The sequence below is a fragment of the Pinus tabuliformis genome, chromosome X (assembly GCF_031772625.1).
Source record: "Pinus tabuliformis cultivar Carrire ecotype Pingquan chromosome X, CPIR1, whole genome shotgun sequence".
Classification (NCBI taxonomy): Eukaryota; Viridiplantae; Streptophyta; class Pinopsida; order Pinales; family Pinaceae; genus Pinus; species Pinus tabuliformis.
The window spans coordinates 339,175,788-339,199,818 of NC_142308.1; the positions used below are offsets into that span (position 1 = coordinate 339,175,788).

The 24,031-nt window shown below is 34.3% G+C and overlaps 1 pseudogene; it reads right to left on the reverse strand.

Annotated features, from left to right (window-relative positions):
• Positions 1 to 6,791: 6,791 nt before the first annotated feature.
• Positions 6,792 to 19,566, reverse strand: LOC149139849 (putative 3-hydroxyisobutyrate dehydrogenase-like 1, mitochondrial; annotated as a pseudogene).
• Between the last annotated feature and the right edge of the window lie 4,465 nt (positions 19,567 to 24,031).

The window sequence follows — 24,031 nt, forward strand, 5'->3', positions numbered from 1 at the left end:
TGCAGTACAGTGCAACACAATGGTACATCATGGTGATGATGGGCATGTAAATATAGCAACAGCTCAATGCATTACAACAACTAGTTGATGATGAGTACAACATGATGATGTGGTACTTCTCAGTGATGGGAGCAACATAGTGATGAAAGCCGCTCAGTGATTGGGTGCAGCACAATGTCAGGTGCAACATGATGATGAGGTGTAAAAAAATGATGGGTGCAACATGGTGATGGAGTCACCTTGGAGGTTCAGTTGAAGCAGTATGCCTTCACCTGAGATCATATTAGTGACCTCATTTTGTTATCTTCATGGTGAAGATCTATGCTCTTATCTTTTCAGGTAAAAGTCTTGACTTCTGATGTATATGTACTATCTCTCTCTCTGCTAAACTATTGAAGAATACATAAGAAGAATTTATCAAGGGTTTCCCCACATTGGGGTTTGTCCCCTTTTAGCACCACATCTTGTGTCCTTTTGTCTTGGCTTGTTTTCTACGATTTATGCTTATGTTCTATCTACATTTTACTATCATGCTAAATGTGATTGCTAATCTGGAATTGATATTGAGATAATATGGAAAATTGAAGTAAATTTTCTCTCAGCATAGAACATACCTAAAATTAACACTTCTCTAGTATGTGTCGATCACTTTACATAACATAGCCAATTGGAGCTTTTCTAGAATAAAAAATAATAGAAATGACCATTGAAGCAATATGAAATGAAATTAGAATGGGCTATGTTAATAGTCAAAAATGTTGATTTCAAACATAACAAGCTACCCAAATTAAACCAAGATAAAAGGAGTTCAATTTGAAAGATAAAAGAGCACAAACCTCAACATGCCCATGCCAGCCAAATTCCATCATTGAGTAGTAAATGGGCCCGCAGATAAGATATTTTCTGATTTCGAGACACTTCATTAGCTTCTGCATTTATATGTCTGACCAGCTTTTCACCTTCGACCATTTGATGCCCAATAGTGGAATTTGCAGGTCTCTTGAAGGTACCTGTTAAAAATGGCCTTCTACTTGTTGGACATGAGTATGTCTCTCCAAGGCTTTGGTCCAACCTGAAAATATTTTTAAGATCTATGACAGGAACCCATATTTCATCTTTTGTAAAATCAAAATGAATCCTCTGCTTTTTCTAAAAACAAAATGATATTTTTTGAGCAACTGCTTTTGTCTCTACTTTTTTTGAAACTATAATGATAGGGCTATGATTGTGTAATCATTCATATTTCAAATTATAAAATACTAAATCAGTTATAAGTTCTTCAAACATATCTGAGCCAAACCTCCTACATTTTGAAATCTAGCGTATCATCTTTTTCTCTTTCGATCAATCATTCAACATCTTCCCTTTTTAGTCATTTTTTGTCTCTACACTTTCTCTTGGTAGCTAAGGGCTTAAGTAGATCTATAAGAGAAGCCAAGAGATCAAATGGTTTAAATGGAATTAAAATAGGGATCTCTTTTACTGTGAATCATGTTTTATTTGTGAACAATGTCTTGTTGTTTATAAATGGATCTGTTTGGAAAGCAAGTAAACTGAGAGAGATTTTGGACAGTTGCAATATGGGTTCAGAGATGGAAATAAACTTCCAAATCAACCACTTGTTTTAATGGTTTGAATGAAGAATAAGAACAAAGGGGCCTTCTCTATTTCCATATATGTTATTTATTTTCAATGTGGGGTCAAATACATGGGTTTAAAACTTGAAGCCCAATGACTACAAGAAGAAAGATCGGGATGGCTATTGGAAAAGCTGTAAGCTCAAATTACACATTGGAGTAATAAATAGTTGTCACTTGGAGAACAGTTGACATTGGTCAAATCAGTATTAATGTCATCCCAGTATTTTGGCAAGCTCCCTAAATTCAACGTTCATTGTGCCTTGATTCCAAAGAAAGATAGGCTAGAATCCTTTGTAGAATTCAGACTCATCTCTTTGTGTAACTATGTGTACAAAATTGTTTCAAATATTCTAGCCTCTAGAATAATTTTTTATTATCATAAATGCCATTTCTCGAGAGCAGTTTGGCTTTCTTGGAGATAAGCAACTTTATGAAGCAATTGGTGTTGCGTAAGAAGGGCTTCACACAAGAAAATCTCAAAAGTGCAAGGCATCAATTTTAAAACTTAACCTCTTCAAGGACTATGATCAAGTTCTATCACATAGGGCCATGTATCCTACTTTTCCATGAGTTCAACTTGTAAATTAGTTGAAACGCGACATGTCTTCTACATGCCTATGAGAAATTTTTGTATAGCCTCAACTTTTGAAGTGATTGAAATAATTTTTCTAAGCATATTCAAAATTGTAGAATCCTTCATTTGTTTTTTAAACATAACATATTATTTTAATAACTTTTGAATGTTTTTCATAAAATCAAAATGAATCCTCTACCTTTTCTAAAAACAAAATGATATTTTTTGAACAACTGTTTTTGACTCCATTTTTTTAAAACTAGAATGATTGGTCGTAATCATTCATATTTAAAATCACAAAATACTAAATTAGTTATAAGTTCTTCATACATTTCTGAGCCATCCATCCTACATTTTGAGATCTTCCTTTCTATAAAACAACAATTAAATAAATATGGACTTTATTGCAAATATGGGTAGAAAAAGTCCCTATCCAAAAAGATGAAATTAGCATAATCCCAAGACAATATTAAAACAAGCTCTATCTACTTGGAATTAGATATGGATCCCCCTTCTTGCACTGCTAGTTTCACTTCCTTTCTCAGCTCCTCTGTCCTTTTCATCTCATCTCCTTCGCTTCACATAAATTGTTTCATTGCAGTTATCAAGTCATCTCTATTGAGCATTGTGGTGTCACCTTCAAAAAACCTAATTCCCACCTTGAGATAATCAACTAATAATGCATCAATATAGTATTTATCTGCATTCATGGGCCATGTTATCAGTGTGACTCCCATTGTGATGCTCTCCAGGGTAGAATTCCACCAACAATGGTTAAGGAATCCTCCAATAGAGGGGTGTGAGAGGACCAAGAGATGGGTTGCCAAACCTCTAATTACCAAGCCTCTGCCATTTGTTCTCTCTTCAAAACCTTGAGGAAGCATGCCATATTCATCAGTAGGCATACTAAAAGGTGGATCCCTAATGACCCAGATGAAGGAATCTTCACTTGCCTCTAGCCTTGCTGCCATCTCCTTTATTTTTTTATTTGAGACAAAGGTCTGGCTGTCAAAGAAAATATAGATAACAGACTTCTCCTTCTGATAATCCACACATTGCAGACATACCGATTCCTTGATTAAAGTAGGTTTCCCTCTCTCAATCATGTTTGTTCCTTGCTTCAACCCGAAAACATTAGGAGGAAGCAAAGGACCTACATACCAAACAGACCTACCAAAAAAAACCATGTGCAGATGATCTATATAAACGAGTTCTAGATCATAAAAAGTATTGATAAGGGTACCCCAACTTTCCACATTCAAATCCATGTTATATCTCACGAATTTAATGACACTATCTGAATTCTTGTACCTACGGAAAAGGGGGAGATTTGATATCGGAGAAAACTAATAGGGTGAGGTAGATCAAGAATATGGACTGCATCATTATCTGCTGATACTTGTTCATGCGGCATGTATTTCTAGAGAGCATGAATGACAGAAGAAAAAAAAGCAGCGATGGGGTAAATACTATCCTGGGTATGCCGAGCTTGGCAGCTGTGTTATGAGTCCATCCAAGGAAGAAATCGTTGATAATGTAAATAGGAGGGCGAAACCCATCTGAGCTCTTCTTCTGATGGTCGAACCAATCTTCTATTGGATGAGTGAGCTCCTTGATTGAATACATGAAGAGTAGGAAGAGATGAAGGGCGGGAAGTTGCTCCGTGTTTTCACATCCCGAAGGAATTCCTTGGGTAGGAAGGAAGGGGATTATAAGAGGTTGAATGAGAAGGCCCTCTGTACAAGAGAGAATTAAGGAGGGATTAATTTTGCGGAGTTGTGAGGACTGTTAGCAAGAGCCCATGAGACGCGAGAGACTAGAAAGATCAAGAATATGAATGTATATGTTCTAGGGTACATAATTTTGGGTGCATCTCATCTTTTTTAAGTCCTCATATATGGATTTTTAGAGAGTCTATTTAGTGTTAATTATGTATGTTAGGAGATAGTATAAGGGGATAAGAAGTTTGGCATGTGATTACGATATGAGAATATAGGAAATGAGGTGGAGATCTAGATATATTATGTCTTTATTTTCATCCACTAAATATGTATGACAAAATAAAAAACTCTACACATGAGCATAAATAAAGAGGTGGGAAATAGCCCAAATCAAGTAGACAATTTTTAATTGAAGAAGATATGAAAAAACCAAAATGGTATCAAAATACTTATTATGGTAGTTAGATGAGACCCTTTATATAAGAGACAAGGGAGAGAAAAAATAGGTAAGCCATATCTTATTATGAAGTATGATTTTATAGCTAACCTTCAATAAGAATATGGGATAGAGGGTTATGGAGAAGTCAAGGGAAGACTACAATGAAAGTAATCTATGAAACTTGAATGTGAAACCTTCATAAAGCTAGCATTAGAAAAGAAACCCATTAAAGAAAAATGGTGTTATCTAAAAGGCATTCAAAATACTTGATAGAAACAAAGTAAGCTATGTAGCAAAGGGTTTTGGCTAAAAATAATTCCCTGATTACACCTTTTTTTCTACTACACAAAATGAGAATAATTTACATGTTATTAACAATAATAAGGTAATGATAAAAAAAATTATCAAATGAATAAAAAATACCTTATCATAAAGGAAGAAAACTACATTTACCCATCATAAGGTGACAAGGATTTCAAACTCTAGCAAAGAACATCTAATTTGTATATGGAAGAAACATGGTTTCCTTTCATATGACAATCCACTCACCTGAAGTCTTCATATAGAAACATGTTTGCCTTTTATATGACCTCCTCGCATTCCCAGGAGACCCTACAAAAAGTATATGACATCTGAATCATAAAATGTTGCTTCGAAAAACTCACATGCTTTTGGGTATGAAATTTAGCATTACTAAAATTTGGTTGTATTTTGTTCACCACATGACAAGTCTAAAACAAATTCTTTTTGGTATCATTTAAAAAGTGATTATGCAAAACCGATCAACATATAACAAAACATTTCACACAAACAAATAGAACATATAACAAAATCCAAAGTAAAACACTCTTCGACAAGCATCCTTAGATACAACAAATATATCATCCCATGGTGAACAACAAGACTATTTTAAATTAAAAAAAAGATTTACTAGACTTGTTGGTAGATCATACCCGGTTAGTCTTGAGCTTTCATTATCTTTACGATGTTAGCATAGTAATAAATTGTCCCTAATAACCTAAGGTAATGCATTGTCTATGGTTTATAGAGGTGAGGGAAGCAAAGAAATACGACTGGTGCCCATAGATGACAATATATTTGTGACAAGGTAACTTTCTCCTAAGATAGAGGATTTAGGAATGATTCGTTGGAGGCCTTGAACTGGTCAACTCTATTCTATATTACTAGAATATTTGTTTGATTATTACATCAATAGCAATATGAACATGTGTGGAACAAACATAGACACCTTTTATTGCATAAATTACGAATTCAAGGAACATATCCAATCCTACCCATTGTGTATATAAAGACATTCCCTAGCCCATTGTATTACATATGCCTCCTAATTTTGAAAATTACTTCTGATCAATAATAGTTCATTCTAAGGGAATTTCTTTCATCAGTTTGTTGTATTCCTATTGCCATTTGGATGTTTCCTGTTTTGTCTTGAATATAAGAAACTAGGGATTACATTTCATTTCATTGATTGGTTGATGTGAGAGCCACCTTTGCTGACATTATCAATAGTTGAAAGTATTATTATCCAGGGTAAGCAATGAATTCAAGCAACTTGTTTCTGCATACTTTTCCCTATGCAATGCAGCTTTTAGGGAAAATTTCTTAAAGCACTCTCAGAAAGAATTGTTGAGACAAAAACTAGTAGGAGTAGACCACACCCTGTACTACCACTCTATTTAGTTGTTGATTACAAAATCCTAACAATTGACAATGTATGTTAGGGATACATTTCTACACTCACTAGATGAAAGAAAACATAGGAAGATATGCTCAGTTTCAATGGAAACCACATTTATTCCCAAAATTCCAATGAAACCTTGGCTAAATCGTGAGCTCCTCTGGCCCCAATTCTCCAATTCTCACTATGGTGTGCTCAACCAGTATGACATTTCAAAAAGGAATGAGGGATCTTTGATTTCACACAAATATAACACCACAAAGAATTCTAAGAGAAAGCATGCATCTTGAGGTCTCTAATTTGCAACTATGCTCGTGACATGAAAAATAGAGGTGAATATTCATAGAAAATACACAACTAAATGAGCTCTATATCCTTCTAATTTATATACAATGTATGTTAATCATGATATAAGAAAGGCAGTTCAGAATTCCCTAAAATAAACCAAAAATAGAGAGATTTGTCACAAAGGGAAATTTTTGTCAATGTCATCTCTAGGGTTTTAGCAAAGAACAAAAAATCAATAAGGTTCGAGCAAGAAGTATAATTAAGACATTTGACCATACCTCAACATGCAACAAATAGTCATAATTTCTGTTCTGGCCATATTGTGAAAATATTACCCTTGTTGTGGTTGTTGAAAATCATGGAGACATTGGATGGAGCAAGGGCTATGAGAACCCTCCATTTTGCAGTGCATGGCATGATAGTCACAATGTCAGATTGAGAGTGGTGCGACTGGTAAATAATGGTTTCCAAGCCTCTCAGTGGTAGTAATAAATGCATGAAAATACAATCGCCCATCTCCATTAGCCTTTATAGATAGATAAAGCTCGTGACGCAGTGCAGTCCCAGAAAGAGAAATCTCCATTTTCTTAGTGCCCTGCAATGCCATACCATGTACCCATATCGTTAAGCATATAATATGCAAAAACCCCAGGTGAAAAATCTCGTTCGTTAAGCCTCTCTCCAAACAAATGTTCCATGACCTTCGACCCTGTTGCTCCCTAGGAAAGAGACAAGTACTTAGACACGTCTAGCCCAACTTTGTCATCAAATACAAGGCCCTCGCTCAGACCTCCCAGGTTCACCACAACCATAATTTGATTCACTATTTTGCAGCTCTGGCCTGAGCCTGAACGCCCTAGATAAGTCGATAATCCCATAGCCATGAACAAGGAGTCCAACTTCACCACAGTCTTGGCATGGCTCCCCACCACGATAGCCAGTGTTGACCTTAGCCCCTTTGCCCCCTTCAACATTGACGCATCCATGGATTCACAGCCTGTAACTCGGTCATCCCATAGCCTGAAATAGGGATTCTAGGTGTTAGGGCCTAAATCTGCCTCACGCTGAAGGAAGGCATGTCTAGGGTAACATCAAGCCACGCTTAACCTGGTAGCTAGCCCTACCAGGTCGGGAGAGGGCTCTCTCCTTGCCAATCTCAATTAGAATATTGGCAATTAGGGCTTGAGATGATTGAAATGAATGTTGATTTTAGGATAGGAATATTAGGTTAGAGGATTTTGTTTGATTTTGATGGTTGGTTGCTGGATCAAATGAAGAAGGCAGCTTGGGTCTGAGAAATCAACTTAGATTTCCATGATGTTCTGTGGGGCGAGGTAGGTAGGTGTTTTGGCATTTTGAATTGAGTGTGATGATAATTCTAAGACCAGTGAGGAGTTAGGGAGGACATGCAAAGTTCATGAGTCCTCCTCAAGCAACAAAAAACATTAAAAACTAAATGTATTCCCAAGGCAGAGCACTGAATATCAATGGATTCCACCTATCTATCTTGATTCATTTAGTTATGAAGAAAGAAATAGATGTTGGCACATATAACACATAAGAGAAACTAAATAACAAAGGAAGAAACAATGCCAAGACACATTACCACAAGAATCCCACAAAATGTTGCAAAACCCTAGTTCATTTCCTTGCCAAACTACAAAAGTGATTTACAATGAAGCTCAAAGCATCCACAAGAGTCCAACCTTTACAAACGACTAAGAAAGTACATAATATAGGAATCAAACCACCTATGCTAGCCATCAGGGGTCGAATCCATGAGAAGAGGGGTGGCTTCAACCATATCTAAACTAAGAACAGGAATATAGGCAGTGGAACATCTTGCCCCTAAAACCATGGAAACTGATTCATTCAACCTCAAAGCACCTCTAACTGATGTATCTACCCCCTCAAGTCATTTTTCATCAAATTTAAATCATATTACATCATTTACCATTACAAATTTACCAAGGAGAAGAGAAAAAGTCAACTAGTAGTCAAACTGGGCGAAATTCTGAGTTTTAGGCAAAATTGGCAAAAATTTCCCTAATGCGCAATGCCCTGAGCCTAATGCATAGTTCCGCTTCAAGGCTGCTTTTGGAGGCCTTGCGCTTCACCAAATCAGGCACAAGATAGCTTGTTGGAAAGCTCTGCATGTCTAGTTTCTAAAACACTTTGAATTTTCTGATTTGGAGTTGATTTTCCCCTTCAAAAATCATTTCTCCCAAGACTGCTTCCTGTGGGTCCAAAAAGTGGCAAAGAGGGCATTTTTTAGGTGTTTTTTGCCCTTTAAGTGACCCATATCTCCTCCAAAATTTATGAAACTTTCTGGGTTTCATTGTTTTTTCATGAGGAATCCAAAAATACAAGCCATTTGGCAAAAGAGTAAGCCAATGCAATGCGCAGCGCCGCTAAAGTTTCCTGTGTTTTTATTTACAAAATTGCAAAATGACAAAAATTTCCCAAAATTTCTTCAAATTTGGCAAGAGGCAACCTCATTAAGTTCTTTTATAAGCTAATGAAGCTTTAGCCAATATCTTGAGCTTATCTTGTTCTTTCTTGGCCCTCAAGGCTCTCTTTAACTTAGCTTTTAGCCTATTTACCCTTGTTTTGCAAATCTTATTCCGAGCTAAGTAATGATAGGCCATATGGCGCAGCATTTTCTTTTCTTTGTTAGCTTTTTCAAGCATCTTCTCAAGGTGAATGTTCACCCTCTCCAACCATGATTCTCGGTCAGCCTCAATTTCTTGCTCAAGGGATGTCATCTTGATTTTTCTTCTCTTTGCCTCTTGCCTATTTGCTCTAATCATTTGCAACTCCATAATAGCTTGCTTATTTGTCAGTTGCTTGTTTTCCTGCTCAAGAAGGTTGATGATTCATTTGGCCCTCTCAAGGTCAAGTGATAAGGCTTGTATTTCAGCCTCCTTCTCTTTGATAATCATGTCCTTGAGTCTTGAGCTTTGAGAGCACAAATCAGTGACATCCTCCTCAATCAAAACAAAATCCCTGTCTTGCCCTTAAGTAGGGCCCTCCTCATGCATCTTTTGTTTCCTTTATCTCTACGCTTTGACTGTTGGTCAACCTGTATAGCTGGAGAAGAAGGCAAAGAACCTTTCACCCCTGGTGAAGATAGCATTTTCCTATGGTCTAGTGAAGAAAACGAGACCCCTTCCACCCCTGGTGGAGATAGTACTCGCTTGGAAGCTGCAAAAAGCATCCTAGTGCCTCTTCCATAAGTGACAAACACAGGAACATGAGCCTCCTCTGTTTTACTTTCAGGCTCTTTTTGTTGCCCAGAAGGTTCACCTTCCTCTTGAGGATCTGGAAATATTTGTGGCCCCTTGAAGCATTCATGGGCAATGAAAGTTTCCCATGACACTCCCCACTGAGTGAGCTGATGCAAAACAACAATTTTGATGACAAAAAAATGATAAATACTATTGAGCTACTGTGGATATGGTTTTCGTTTTGCAATCACTGTCATCCTCTCTATGTTTTTACATATGAAAAAAGGAATGCTCATCATTGTGACCCTGGTGAAGTGAATAAGCAATTTGATGTGGTAGGCATAAAGTCTAGAGAACCTACCCTCACATGTAAAGTATTTGATTATAAGCTTCATAAGTGGAACATACTTGTCCTCCAATAATTTGAAAGGAAACACCTTGCTAAGTTTACCATGGTACTTGGCCTTGATATAAGGTTCATAATGCTTCTTACTGATATTTTGCCTTTTGTTCCACTTTTCCCCTACATCTGGCATTCTTGTGGCCTCTGCAATGATAGTTGGTGAAAGAGTGAAATTTACCCCAGCAAGATGCACCATATTATTATCCATGTTTATCACAAACTGCCTTGCTAACTCATGGTGATATTTGACCCTCTCAACCATTTCACAAAACTCAAAATAGGACTGATATCTAAAACATGTGGTGGCTAGTGGGCAAGCAAGGAGTTCACTCATGCTGATAGGTTCCTCCCTAATGATTTTTCCACCTTTGTGAGGCTTCCTAGACTGCACATTTCTTTCCCTCGAGCTATCACTAAGTGTGTCCTCTTCAAAATCTGATTCACTGCTTCTTTCCATGATGCTTGTCTTAATGATGTAATGTGATGATGGTATGGTGAACAATGACAATGGGTGAGGACAAAGAAGATGAGTATGAAGAGATTTTGCAAATGTGAAGTGGAGTAGGGGAATGAAGGGAAAGATTTAGGAAATTAGGGTTTTGACTTATGAGGGACTTAGGGTTTAATAAAGGGAATTAGTTTCTTAGGGGAAAAGGGAAAGGGAAAATGGAATCAATGGGTAGTTTTAGGGCAATGAAGTTTGGGAAAAGGGAAAAAGGATGCTGGTTTTGTAATGAGGTGAAAATTTTGCAATGAGGTGAAAATGCATGAAGGCAAGCTAGGGTTTTGATTTTAAGAAACAAAACTCATGAACAAAACATGAAGAAGACTAATTTCAGCTCAAGATGGACGAACACTTACTTGTAGGAGTGAAATGCAACATTTGAGAGAATTGGGGATGAACTTAAGTGATTTTGGAACCTCCCTAGCCAATGCGCAGCGCACTGGGCCTAATGCGTAGTGCCTATGTATTTTTACACTAGGAAAAACTATCTAATGCGTAGCGTCGATCTGATGCGCAGCACCAACCCTCTCATGCGCAGCACCAAGCAAATTTGCTGCAAATTTTGGGTTTTCTTCCTCCTTTGCTCAATTTCCCTTCAAATCACGATTTTGGATCTCCACTTGATGTTTTGCACAATGAAATGGATAGATAGCATGAATTTACTTTATAAATGATGCACTTAAACCTTTCCTCATTACAAACCCAGTTTTATAAAGTCTTAGTCACTTTTTCTCAAAACTATGTTTTTCATTTGAAGTTTGACTTTCTCTTGACCATTTGACGGACTAGTGCCTTGGTGCTTTTGTTTTTTGCAGTGGCAGGAGTTGGCAAGGTGACCAGGAACAACTGTTGAGCTTATTACATATAGAAACACTTAAATTACATAAATTTTCTTACAAAACATGGAAAAACTCTGTTTTCACCTCAAAACAGAGTTTTGAGGTAAAAAAGATTTATTGAGCATATCAAAAGTAAATTTATGATTTTATGAACTTATCTATCCTCCTCATGTGCCTGCTAACCTTTTTATTCAATTTTGGATGACCATGATGACAAACCCTAGACCTAATGAAACTAAACCCTAAAACTAAATGAAATGAACTGAAATGGCTATAAATGATTGAAAATAGGTTTTGAACGGGCCAGTAGGTATATGACATGAGGGAAACTGAAATGAAACCACTACCATCAGTTGATCCATGACCTAATGGAATGCAGTTGGTCGAATGAGACACCTAATGTGCGTGCAAAAGAGCAATTTGATCACTGATGGAAGTGTGAAGACACTAACACTAATACTAGGTTCACCACAATCTTTGCACGACCCTCCACCAAAATAGCCAAAGTGTTTCCCTTATCCCATTTTTCCCCGCAAGACATTGGCATGTCCACAAATTCACAGATCCCATAGCCCTAAACAAGAAGTCCAAGTTGGCCACAATCTTGACATGCTCCTCCACCAAGATAGCCAAAGTGTCCTTAGCCCCTTTGTCTGCACTCAACATAGACGCATCCATCGATTTGTAGATTTACCTTAGTCTTCTATTTCCCTGGAGGATAAGTTACGGGTCAAATCGACCAAAATGATTCCATTCCCAGGGACCACGAATCCCTTTTCACAAGGGATGTGATCTTTCCAGGCTTCGAGACATGCCAATTATTTGTGTTCTTCTTCCCCAAACATAACAGGTATCCAACTACTTGTGCTCTTCTTCCCCAAAGACATAACAAGTAGCTAGCTACTTTTGCTCTTTCCTGGATAATAACTTAGCCATCAAAATAATAATTTAATATAAAATAAGTTTTCGAAACAAAATGTAATTTTAAGCTGAAATTATAATTTTGTTTTATATTTTGGTTCCGTAGACTTTATTTTCCTTCTTTTCTTGGTCTTATAGATTATTTTTAGTATTATATACTTTAAGACATCATTTCATTTTATTTCAATAAATGTCTTAAACACTCCTTAGTTGTGGCAGTGAGGATTGCTTAGACTTGTGGCAAGGCATGATAGTATCACCAGTTCCTAACCAGACAAATAGGGGATGCTTAGAAATGAATGAGAGACGTCACAGTGTAAGCCACAATTATCAAAGCCAAAATTATCAATAGTGTAGAGTAACATTTGGTGGGAACCTTAAGGTACATGAATGATGTTAAAGGTGGAATGAAGAGCACAAGATTACACAGAAACTATAGAGAAACATTCCTTAATGTTTTCACCATCTTGACCACACTATATATATATATATATATATATATATATATATATATATATATATATGCAAGAAAATCCCTCTCAAAGATCTTGACCCACTACATTCTTCAAGCCATTAAAGATCATAAACCCTAATTTTCCCAAGGTTGATCCTTTAAAGACCCTTCAAGGTAGATGCCAATAGGACCACATTGTTAATTAGAGGATAATAGAGAACAAGACATGTTTAAAGAATCAAGGGTTGAATGTGATCCTACAAAAAAAAATCATGCTCATTGATATATATCCTAAACAACACGGACGAGAGAGGATGCATGTGATTCACCCCAATGTTATTCTTGATAAAACTAGACATTACATTCATTATTTGGAGGCAACCAAGAACAAAGTAATAGACATATAATATTAGTAAAAAAAATGTTTGAAATGCCAATGTCATTCATGGAACAATGCCTCCCTCAATATAACACCAAACAACTTTGAAAAAACTACAAAATAGAAGAAGCCTTTTGAAGAGAAATGTCTCCCCTCCTCCATGATGGCACAAATGTTGAGGATATGGTTGATGGTTCGATATTGAAGCCAAAATCCTTCCTTAACCCTTCAGCCAAAGAGGTCTCTCCTCAAGTATCTCTACTAATATCCTATGAAGAGGCATAGCATTTAGCTTTGAAAGTATGACCCACCATGATCATATTAATAAATGGCAACCACTAAAATAATGTGATAATGTATTTGTATTTTCCTTGCAAAAAAAATTAACTTCTTGTTTGCCCATTTTCTGTAGTGAAAGTATATTTCTTTCTCTAAACTAGCTCGACTTAACGAAAAAATAAATGTATAATTTCATTGCAAATATGATAATAACCAACCTCAATTTATTTATTTTTATTTATATGGTGTCACTTGTGTAATTTGAATTGATATATTAAATTTATTGAAGTGTCTTCATTGTTCCTAATAGGTAGAACTAGTGGACTACAATTCCAATATGAACAAATATCATTATCATTCCACTATGGAGATTTATATATTTAGAGGTCATTAATAAATGTTAGTGCTTGATATGTTTCTCAAGAAAGGAACCTCTTGGACTTTTCCATGCACACCATAGAACTAAGCTACTTCAATAATATTTGTCCTCATGCCATTGAAATTTTTTTCCCTTATTAACTAATTGGTATTGTGATTATTATGTTATTTGATAAATTGGAATATATCGACCATTAATTTTACATGTTTTTTATTTCAATGTTTTTAATAATAAAGTTTCAAAGGTTTAGTTAAGAGCTAGTAGAAATAAGGATTATTTAAATTGGTAATTCCCTTACAAAAGTATTCATAGAGCTCCCGATACAAAATCTTATTAATTCCCTTAAGGTTACTAGTTGGTATTTTAGTTTCCAGTTACTATTGTGCTCCATTTGAAGACCAAGAAAGGGGGTAAATCTATGGGGATTGACAATGTATCACCGGCCTCCCTTAACACTTTTAATACATTGATGAGTGAGGGAAAACGTTTTTTGAAAAATGAAATGAACAATAGTTCATTTACTAAGTAATATCCAAATATTAATAATATAAGATATATATGATAAAATTAGTGGCCCCATTTGTAACACCCACTCCCCAAATATTTTATGTTATGATTAGTTATTATCCTAACTACTAAAAGGTTGATTGCTTGATAATTTCTTGTTGGTGTTATTAGTATATATACAAGGTATGTGTATGCTATCTAAATACCTATAACTCACATCGATACGATAGTATTCTATGGTATATTATGCTAAATGATTAATCTTGTGATTAGAGTTAAGTTTGATTAAGTTTGATTATGCTTTTAAGTATAAGATTATAAATTAATTTTGGTCCTCTCATGACTCTTAGACTTTGATTAAATAATTAAATTTGTTTAATTATTTATTATGTATTAATTCTTATGAATACGTCATGAAGAACAATGCATCCCTCATGAAGAACAATGAATCCCTCATGAAGAACAATGTATGGGAGGCGGTGCCGAGGCCAGAGAACAAGTCAGTAGTTGGTTCCATATGGATCTACAAAGTGAAGCATGTAGCTCATGGGAGCATCGAGAAGTACAAGGCTAGATTTGTGGCCAAAGGTTCCTCTGAGGTAGAGGGAGTGGACTATGAGGAAACATTTGCATCAGTGGAAAGACATTCCTCGATCATAACCATTCTAGCATTAGCTACACAAATGGGGTGGAATATCCACCAGATGGATGTGAATACCACCTTTCTCGATGGTGTTGTTGAGGAAGAAATTTACATAGAGCAGGCAGAGGGATTTGAGACATATGACTGGAGACGTGTGCAGACTAAAAAGATACCTGTATGGTGTCAAACAAGCACCAAGAGCATGGTACGCTCGAATTTATACATATATCAGTTGATTGGGATTCACCAAAAGTGAAGTAGATGCCAACCTCTATCACATTGTGGTATATGTCAAATTGCTTATCTTGGTATTGTATGTTGATGACTTGATACTTAGAGGAGATAAGTAGTGATTCAGAGATGAAGGATATGGGATTTATACATTACTTCCTTGGGGTGGAAGTATGTCAGGGTGATGGTGAGATGCTTGTGAGTCGAGGTAAGTGCGCCTCCAAATACTTTAGAGATTTTACATGGATAACTGCAAGCCTATGGACACGCCTCTAGCTACAAACTGGAGGAAGGAGAGTTCTTCTTTAGGAGAGGTAGTAGATGCTACCATCTACAAACAACTTGTGGGATCCTTGATGTATCTGGTGAACACAAGGCCTAACATATGTTATGCAGCTATTTACTTGAGTCAAGCCATTGTTAAGCCCACCAAGCTTTATTGGAAGGTGAAAAATCATGTGTTGAGGTACTTGAGAGGTATAATTAAGAATGGGGTATGGTAGAGGAGGAAAAAGGGAGTGAAGTTCCAATGCTTCACTGATGCAGATTAGGCAGGGAGTCCATCAGACAAGAAAAGTACTTTGGGTGCTATCTTTAGTGTTGGGTCTGCAACTATTTCCTGGTATAGTAGGAAATAAAGGTATGTGGCATTCAACTCAACAAAGGCTGAACACATGGCTACAAGTCAAGAAGCATGTGAGGCCATATGGATGAGGAAAATACTTGTGGGTATTTTTAGTCAACATATGGATTTGACAATGATTTATTGTGATAATCAGAGTTGTATCAAACTCTTTGAGAATCCAATATTTCATGACAGGTCCAAGCACATTGATATCAGGTATCATCACTTGCAGAATTGTGTGCAGAGGAGAATTATGATGTTACAGTACATTCCAAGTGAGAAGTAGGATGAAGATATATTGAAAAAGGAATTGTCAAGAGGAAAATTCAAATTCCATAGGTGCATGATATGGGTGGTAAAAAATCCGTTTCTTGCTAAGAGAGAGTGTTAGAAAATGTAGCAAGAAAGGCTAAATTTGACTTGTTCCTTAGTCAAATTTAGTAATTCGATTTTCTAAATCAACAATATGACTTGAATGGAAGTTAACTTGTGTGACATGGCCTTGTCTACTTGTTTACTCAGTAAATTCTAGTTATAGGCTAGAAGTAGAGTTGTGCATGTAGTGTTGCTAAAATTTAGCAATCTAATTCAATTATTTTCAGTTTGACTCAGTTAACTGAGCTCAAGCAACTAGTTGAGTCAGTTGAAGGTCAGTTGAGTAGTAGAATTGTTGTTAACTCAATGATTTCTCGGTTAAACTAGTCAATCAACTAAAAATAACCCAAACATGCATGGAATTTGAATTGCCAAACTAAAGTGGATGGAACGACACATTATCATTATTAGATGTATACTAGTTGAGTGTAAATGCTGGGCATTGAGGCAGGCAATCAATTACTTGGGATTTGCATAAGGGAATAGCGAATTCCCATATTATTTAGGAGCTAATTTCCTCGGGATTGTGCAAGGAAATAAGAGAAAGATGGGGCCTTGAATTGACTAAGGGTTGGCTAGAGCAGGACAATCAATAGGAGAACAGGTTTATAGTGCAGGGTGTGCTTCAGGATTGAAGCAAGACATTGTAATAGTTTCTCATTCTCATATGATTAATGAAAAGCAGTGGAAGGGTTTTTCCCTATTGGGTTTCCCTATAAATAATTGTGTTCTTGTGTTTTTTTATGGTTGCATGTGTTTCTAAATTGTGATTTTCATTTCACAAAATAATAGAGGAAAAATCTAATCTCTTGTTTTTAGTTCGAATATATCAGTAGTAGAAAATTCATATTAATTTTTACACTCTTAGGGTGTTGTAGGCTACAAATATCTAAGCGATGGGCAGCTAAAAATGTTCCCAACACTCCTAGTTTTGCTAGGACCACACTCTTGGCCTTTAGGATTCTCACCTAAAATAAAGAAATAAAAACATTTGGCCAAGTGTATAGACCCTACCCTTACCTCAGATTTGATCACTGGAGTCAATGGATTATGGTTGATATCTATACAAACAACATGGTTCCACTAGAGTGTGGTTTCACCAGTGCCCACTAGGTGTTGGACTTGCTAACACGCCAACAAAGTTATGTTCTCCTACTTCCTCTCGACCTCGAAAACATAGCATATATGAACTAAAAATAAACCTAGGCTAGGTCCATAAAGAAGAACTACAACTGTTGTGCGCCCACCCTCCTGTAGTTTCAAGGAGACTCATGGCCCAATTCCTGATACCTAAATTCTTAGTTTTGACAGAGGAACTAGCGTGGGGATTGGCTAAACTAAGTATACCCATAAATTTTGAAATCAATTGATTGAATATGAAGTACACATAATTGCGCATTCACCATGCACATAATAATGAATAGCATATTCTAGGCACACCTTAAAATTCATATGCATACATGACACTGTTCTAATCACAAACACACAGTGAGCATCAAAACTCAAACATTCATTTACATTTACAAACACGCAAGATATTGCACCATTCACAATGTAACAAGATTCATCACACTCCATAAGGCAATACACATAAGCAATGTACACTTATCGATTTGTGTGTTTAATGATGACTGAAAAATGAAGGACTTCAACTCCCCACCTAATTGTAAGCTGACCACATTGCAATCTTTCTTGCAGCTGATTATCCTGAGATAGATCCAAAGTCTAAGGGGATGCATATTAAGGAAAATTTAAACTCGGGGCTTAATAACATAACCATGAGAAGGAGTCTACAATTTATATAGTTTATCAACTACTTTGCAATAGTAAGCACCAAAGTGACTTACTAGCCGAATGCAATGACAAATAAATTGCCTCTAATCATTTCAACAAAGATCGAAGGGACAAAAGTGGAATTGATGTCCACGAAATCTTGCAAGGAAAAGTTGTCGTGTTCTTTGGAGTCGGTTACCCCCACAAAACGAAGAGCCCAACAAATGGTTGTCTTTATATAAGATAACGTGAATGGTAAGTGAAAAAACAACCTTGGTATAGGTGCGAGACAGTAGTAGCCTTGAAGCTAGTGACTTAGGGTGCACTGCGAGAGTCAATTTTGTAATTGTTAGTTAATATTGTCTTAAATTGATATGTTTTTGTCTTAATTGATAATTGTCTTAAAAGAGTTTCCTTTAAGTGGTCATTGTCTTAAATATAAAGTTGTCTTAAAATATATTTGTCTCAAATTGTTTTTGTCTTAAATATAAAGTTTTGTCTTAAAATATTTTTATCTCAAATTATTTTTGTCTTAAATATAAAGTTGCCTTAAAATATTTTTGTCTTAAAATATATTTGTCTCAAACTCGTTTTTTGGCTTAAATTTAAAGTTTTGTCTTAAAGTGTTTTTGTCTTAAATATAAAGTTTTGTCTTAAAATACTTTTGTCTCAAACTGTTTTTGTGATATTAAATTTTAATGTAAAATAACTAAAATAAAAAATGACTTTTTAAGACAAAAGATTTCTTTTGTGTTAAAAAAATGTCTTAAAAGTACCCTTGATGTAGTAGTGTATAAACACAATATAAAACATTTTTTTATATTTAGTCCATAATTCACTTTATATTTACAAACACTCAAAAATGATTTTTTATTTAGGTGAAGCCTATGGGCCAATTTATTATTAGTACAATGCAAAAAGCATTATTACAAAAATAAAGTTGGCACATGGTTTTGAGAACCAATGGTATTGACCCATGGTATTAACCTAGAATTAAACCATCATAGATCCAAAGATCCAGCTTTATTGTAGATCTACTAAGCATAGAGTGAAAAAAGATCTGATCACTCTATGCTCCTTATAAAAATAATTAATATAAGAGTTAAACATATATACATTTAAAAATATATATAACAAGTTTCTTAATTATGGAAATTCATTTCAACTTTACCATAGAGATTGTTAATTTAAAATAGACTTTGTGAGAATATTATTACTTCTCAAATACCACATACTCAAAAATCATAATTCATTTACACAACAAATGTTCATATAATATTTTTTAATCAATTAAAATGGTAAAAATGACTTAATTAGTTTTGAAATAAATCCTAAAAAAAAATTGTGTCAAAATTTCGGTAACAGAAATTTTTAGAATTGAGGATTTTGAATACCGAAAATTTTTAATGATTGTGAATTAAAAAACCAATTTCAAAAAAAACAAAAAAACCTTTATGAGAAAAATTATGGCCCGGGTAAACAACACCCAAAGACTCACAGCATCTCTAGGCTGTATTGAAGATGCTGCCAAGTGTTTCGAAATGGTGCGGAGACATCTATCCAAGAAAAGCTTGAGCTGACAGCGCTGCATCCGTGCAAAGCTAACGACGATATAAAATGTCCTGTGTCAGAAATTGCAAAACAGATTGGACAGGCCCATGTCATAATTACTGGTGGTATTTAAGATAAATAATAAACAGTGTAGTAAATTAATGATTATTATTATTTTTTTTATTTATTTTACTTCTGCTATAGTTTTTAAAATAAATATGATCACCATAAATAATAACTGAATTTTGAAAATAAAAAATTAATTTATATTTTTTAAATAATATTTTTTATTTGATAAAAAATAAATTAAAAAATCTTTCCGTAAATATCACATAAAAACCAATTAATTTGCATCTGATAAATACAACATCTCCATATTTAAGTACCCATAAACCTTTTCATATTACTCACCTCAACTAAAAATTTAATGACCACATCCTTATAGAATGTCAACTAAAAAATTAATGACCACAAGCTTAATAGAATGTAAACGAATATCTTTATGACAGTCTATTTAGACGCTTTCATATGGAGTTGTCTATAATGTGATTTGGAGATTCCGGTGATGGAATCCGGCGGAAGAAATTGAGGTTAAATCTTGATTTGTTGCAGTTAAAATGGTTTTTAACTGCATATTTGGATTCAGCACCCTGAAAACCCCTGGGACACTTTCATTGTGCAGAAACTAGCTATCAAACTTGCGATTCCAATAAATTCCTGCCAGATTTCGACCAGAAAAACCCGCCGAAAAAACTTTCAAAAAATCACGTTATAGACAACTATCTTTCATATCACTCATCTCAACTAAAAAAATTAATGACGACAATACCTCAACTAAAAAATTAATGACCACATCCTTTTAGAATGTAGACGAATACCTTTATGACAGTCCATTAATATCACTCATCTCAACTAAAAAATTAATGACGACAACACTATAAATGTCACCTTTGCTCTAGTTTTATTTATAATAAAATTAATACTTTTATTTTTCCTCCTCGGTATAGGAGGAAAGGTGACCTTATATAATCGTACCCAGAAATGGAGAAGTCGATGAGATGGACCCTCACAGGCCGAGATCGCACCATTAGGAAGTTAGAAAATTAAAATAATGTGAATAGGATTAATATTAAACTTTTTATAAAATAAAAGTATTACTAATTATTATAAATAAATGATTACATTCTTATAAATAAATTATTATTAGACCACACTTCTGGAGTGAACAAGTTTTGAAAGGAATTGGGAACAGCATAGGGAAATATATCAAAACAGATCTGGAGAGGATTGATGAAAGGGTCTACACTTTCGCACGCATTTGTGTGGAAGTAGATTTAAGCAAAGGGCTTCCAGACAATATAAGGCTGATCTACAAACAACAAAATTGGTTGCAAGCACTAGATTATGAAAACACAACTTTCAGATGTAGGAAATGGTCTACACTTTCGCACGCATTTGTGTGGAAGTAGATTTAAGCAAAGGGCTTCCAGACAATATAAGGCTGATCTACAAACAACAAAATTGGTTGCAAGCACTAGATTATGAAAACACAACTTTCAGATGTAGGCTCTGCAGGCAAATAGGACATCTGCAAAGCACATGTCCAGAAGCCAAGAAAGCAAATGGCAAAAGAAAGCAGAAAGGGAAGCAGAGGAAAGGATGGCAATTTTCTCCCCCTAATGCAGAAGATGAAGAATCAGAAGCAGAAGAAGAAGATACTCCTGCAGAGAATATTGAATCATCCCAAGAAATGGAGACCCAGACCACATTAGACAACAAGGTCTCACAGCTTCACCCAAATCAGGTAGAAAAGGGAAACGAGGATCATAGCATGGGAGGAATCAAATGACATCACCAGTCAGATACTTCAGATTCAGATAAGGAAGCAGGTTCTCAGAAAGCAGAAACACAGTTAGTCATAGCTTCGATCGAGCCCACCCAAGGAGAGTGGCGTAAGGTCGAAAAGAAAAAGGGAAGAAAAACCTGATGTGTAAAACCGAAACTCAGTTTTTCTTGCCCTCTCTTTTTTTCTTCTATCTGCACGTTAGTTCCTTAACGTTGCGTGGGGTGCGGAAGCACTCGAGCCCAATGGGCAGATTATGGAAATGCTTCAATGCATCTGCTAGTGTAACTTTTTTTTTTAATAAAAAGTTACGATTTTTTCCACGGGAAAAAAAATTATTATTAGACCATCATGATTACATATACACTATTAAAAACACAATATTAATAAGTATCACACTTTTCTTTTATACAATATATTTAATTCAAAATTTAATATAAAAATAATAAAAATTAAATATAAAAATAATAAAATAAAATTTATTAATTTAAATTTATTTTAATATATTAAAAAATACATCTAGATTAATTAATCTCACAATAAATATATCTAAATTAATCAATCACACAATAAATATAATTTTTAGTTTACATACTCTAATTTAAATCTAACCCTACTTTGATTTAATCCTAATAGTGTTTATAATCTACAATTAACCATACTCTGATTTAACCCTAACCCTACTCCAAATAATCTACAATTAACCATACTCTGATTTAACCCTAACCCTACTCCAATTTCATAGTTTACATACTCTAATTTAAATCTAACCCTACTTTGATTTAATCCTAATAGTGTTTATAATCTACAATTAACCATACTCTGATTTAACCTCGATGACAGTCCATTTCAATCGGGATTAATGACCACATCAACGTGGCAGAATCTCGTACGAGAACTTAAAGAAGTTGTTAAGATAATCAAGAATTCAAATATGCGTATATACATCCAGATTCTGAACGAGTAAATGTTTTTTCGGAAATGGTATCATAATAAAAAGGAAAATTAAGTTTTTTAATAAAATAAAAATAAAATATTTAATAAATTTAATAATATAATATTTATTTAAAAGTTTATTATAAAAATAAATAAATAAAATATTAAATTCTACATCTTGATAATAAATCACGATAAATGATTTGAAACTTGTTTACATTAAAATTGTTGTGATTTGAAACTTGTTTACATTAAAATTGTTGTGATTTTTCAAGAAAATATTTTGTATAAATTATATGCTTATATTTTATATAAATTTATTCAATTTTTATATTAATTTATAAGAAAAAAAATTACTTATAACAATTTTACATCGCATGAAAAGTTTAAATAGAATTTCAAAACCAAATAGATAATTATTGTTGCCCTATGCTTGAGATTAAAAAATCTTTTAAGATAAAATATATGGAAAAATTAAGGTCGTTAACTAACATGGTATACATAGAAACAAAAATTGAATGGTTGGGTGGGGCACAACCACATTATATACATAGTATAATTTGATTGGCATATTGTGTGTCCATACTTCATTTTCATTAATGAGAATGAGGGTGGAAACAAAAATTGAAAAAATGAATGATTGGGTAGGCACAATGACATTATATGCATAGCATAATTTTATTATGATTCGCATATTATGTGTTTATATATCATTTTTATTAATAAAAATGAGGGTGGATGAGAGTAGGCATATAATATACAAATCACAATATTATTATGATATGCAGATTAGATATATTATATCTAATATGCATATCTATATTACTATATGATGTGCATATTATGTCTTTTCACTTCCACCATCATTTTTATGGGACTCAAGAGATAATATAAAATTATAATACTAGTGTAATCATATAAATTAAATTACTAGCAATCCATGTTAAACATCAAAACACCTACTCTATGATGCATCTAGCATTGTCTATATTTTAAAAAATCACACATTAAGGGAATTTGGCTCCTAAGGGAAATAACAAAATAAGAGATGAATTTTTAACTAAAAAAATGAAACTTATTGTACTTTTGGCTTATCTCCTTGTAGGTTTACACATGACATTTGAGTAAACCTACAATAAGATAAGCCGAAAATACAATTAAAAAAAATAGTTTTCTTTATTTCCCTCCAAAATATAGACATTATCATCCTGAATCTAATTGGTTCTTTTAAATTTAATTTTGTTATTAATTTTTTGTTTTGAAGTTCATTTTGACTTCAAAGTTCCCCTAATGAAAAATAATTAAAGTATAACTTTAATTTAAATTATTATTATTATTATTATTATTATAAAAAAATATATATGGGTTAAAACATATATATATATATATTTTAAAAAACATGTAATAATATTATTAACCATAAAGATTGATCCACATTTTATCATGGAAATTCTTAACTTATAAATAAATTTTGTTACAATATCGTAGACCCACATGCCTAGTATGATACATATTGATATGACATTTATATGCATATTGCCTCTCCTGACCTATTATGGTGTGGGTAGGGGGAGATAATATACATATCATATTAATATTATGATTTGCATTTTATCTCACCTACACCCCACACCCCACCCTCACCCTCATTAATTATTAAGGTGTGAGTGATGGGAGACAATATGCATATCACATTAATATTATGATTTACAAATTATCTTCCCTGAACCCCACCCTCACTAATGATTAGGGTGGGGTGGAGGGAGATATTTTGTAAATCATAATATTAATATGGTATGC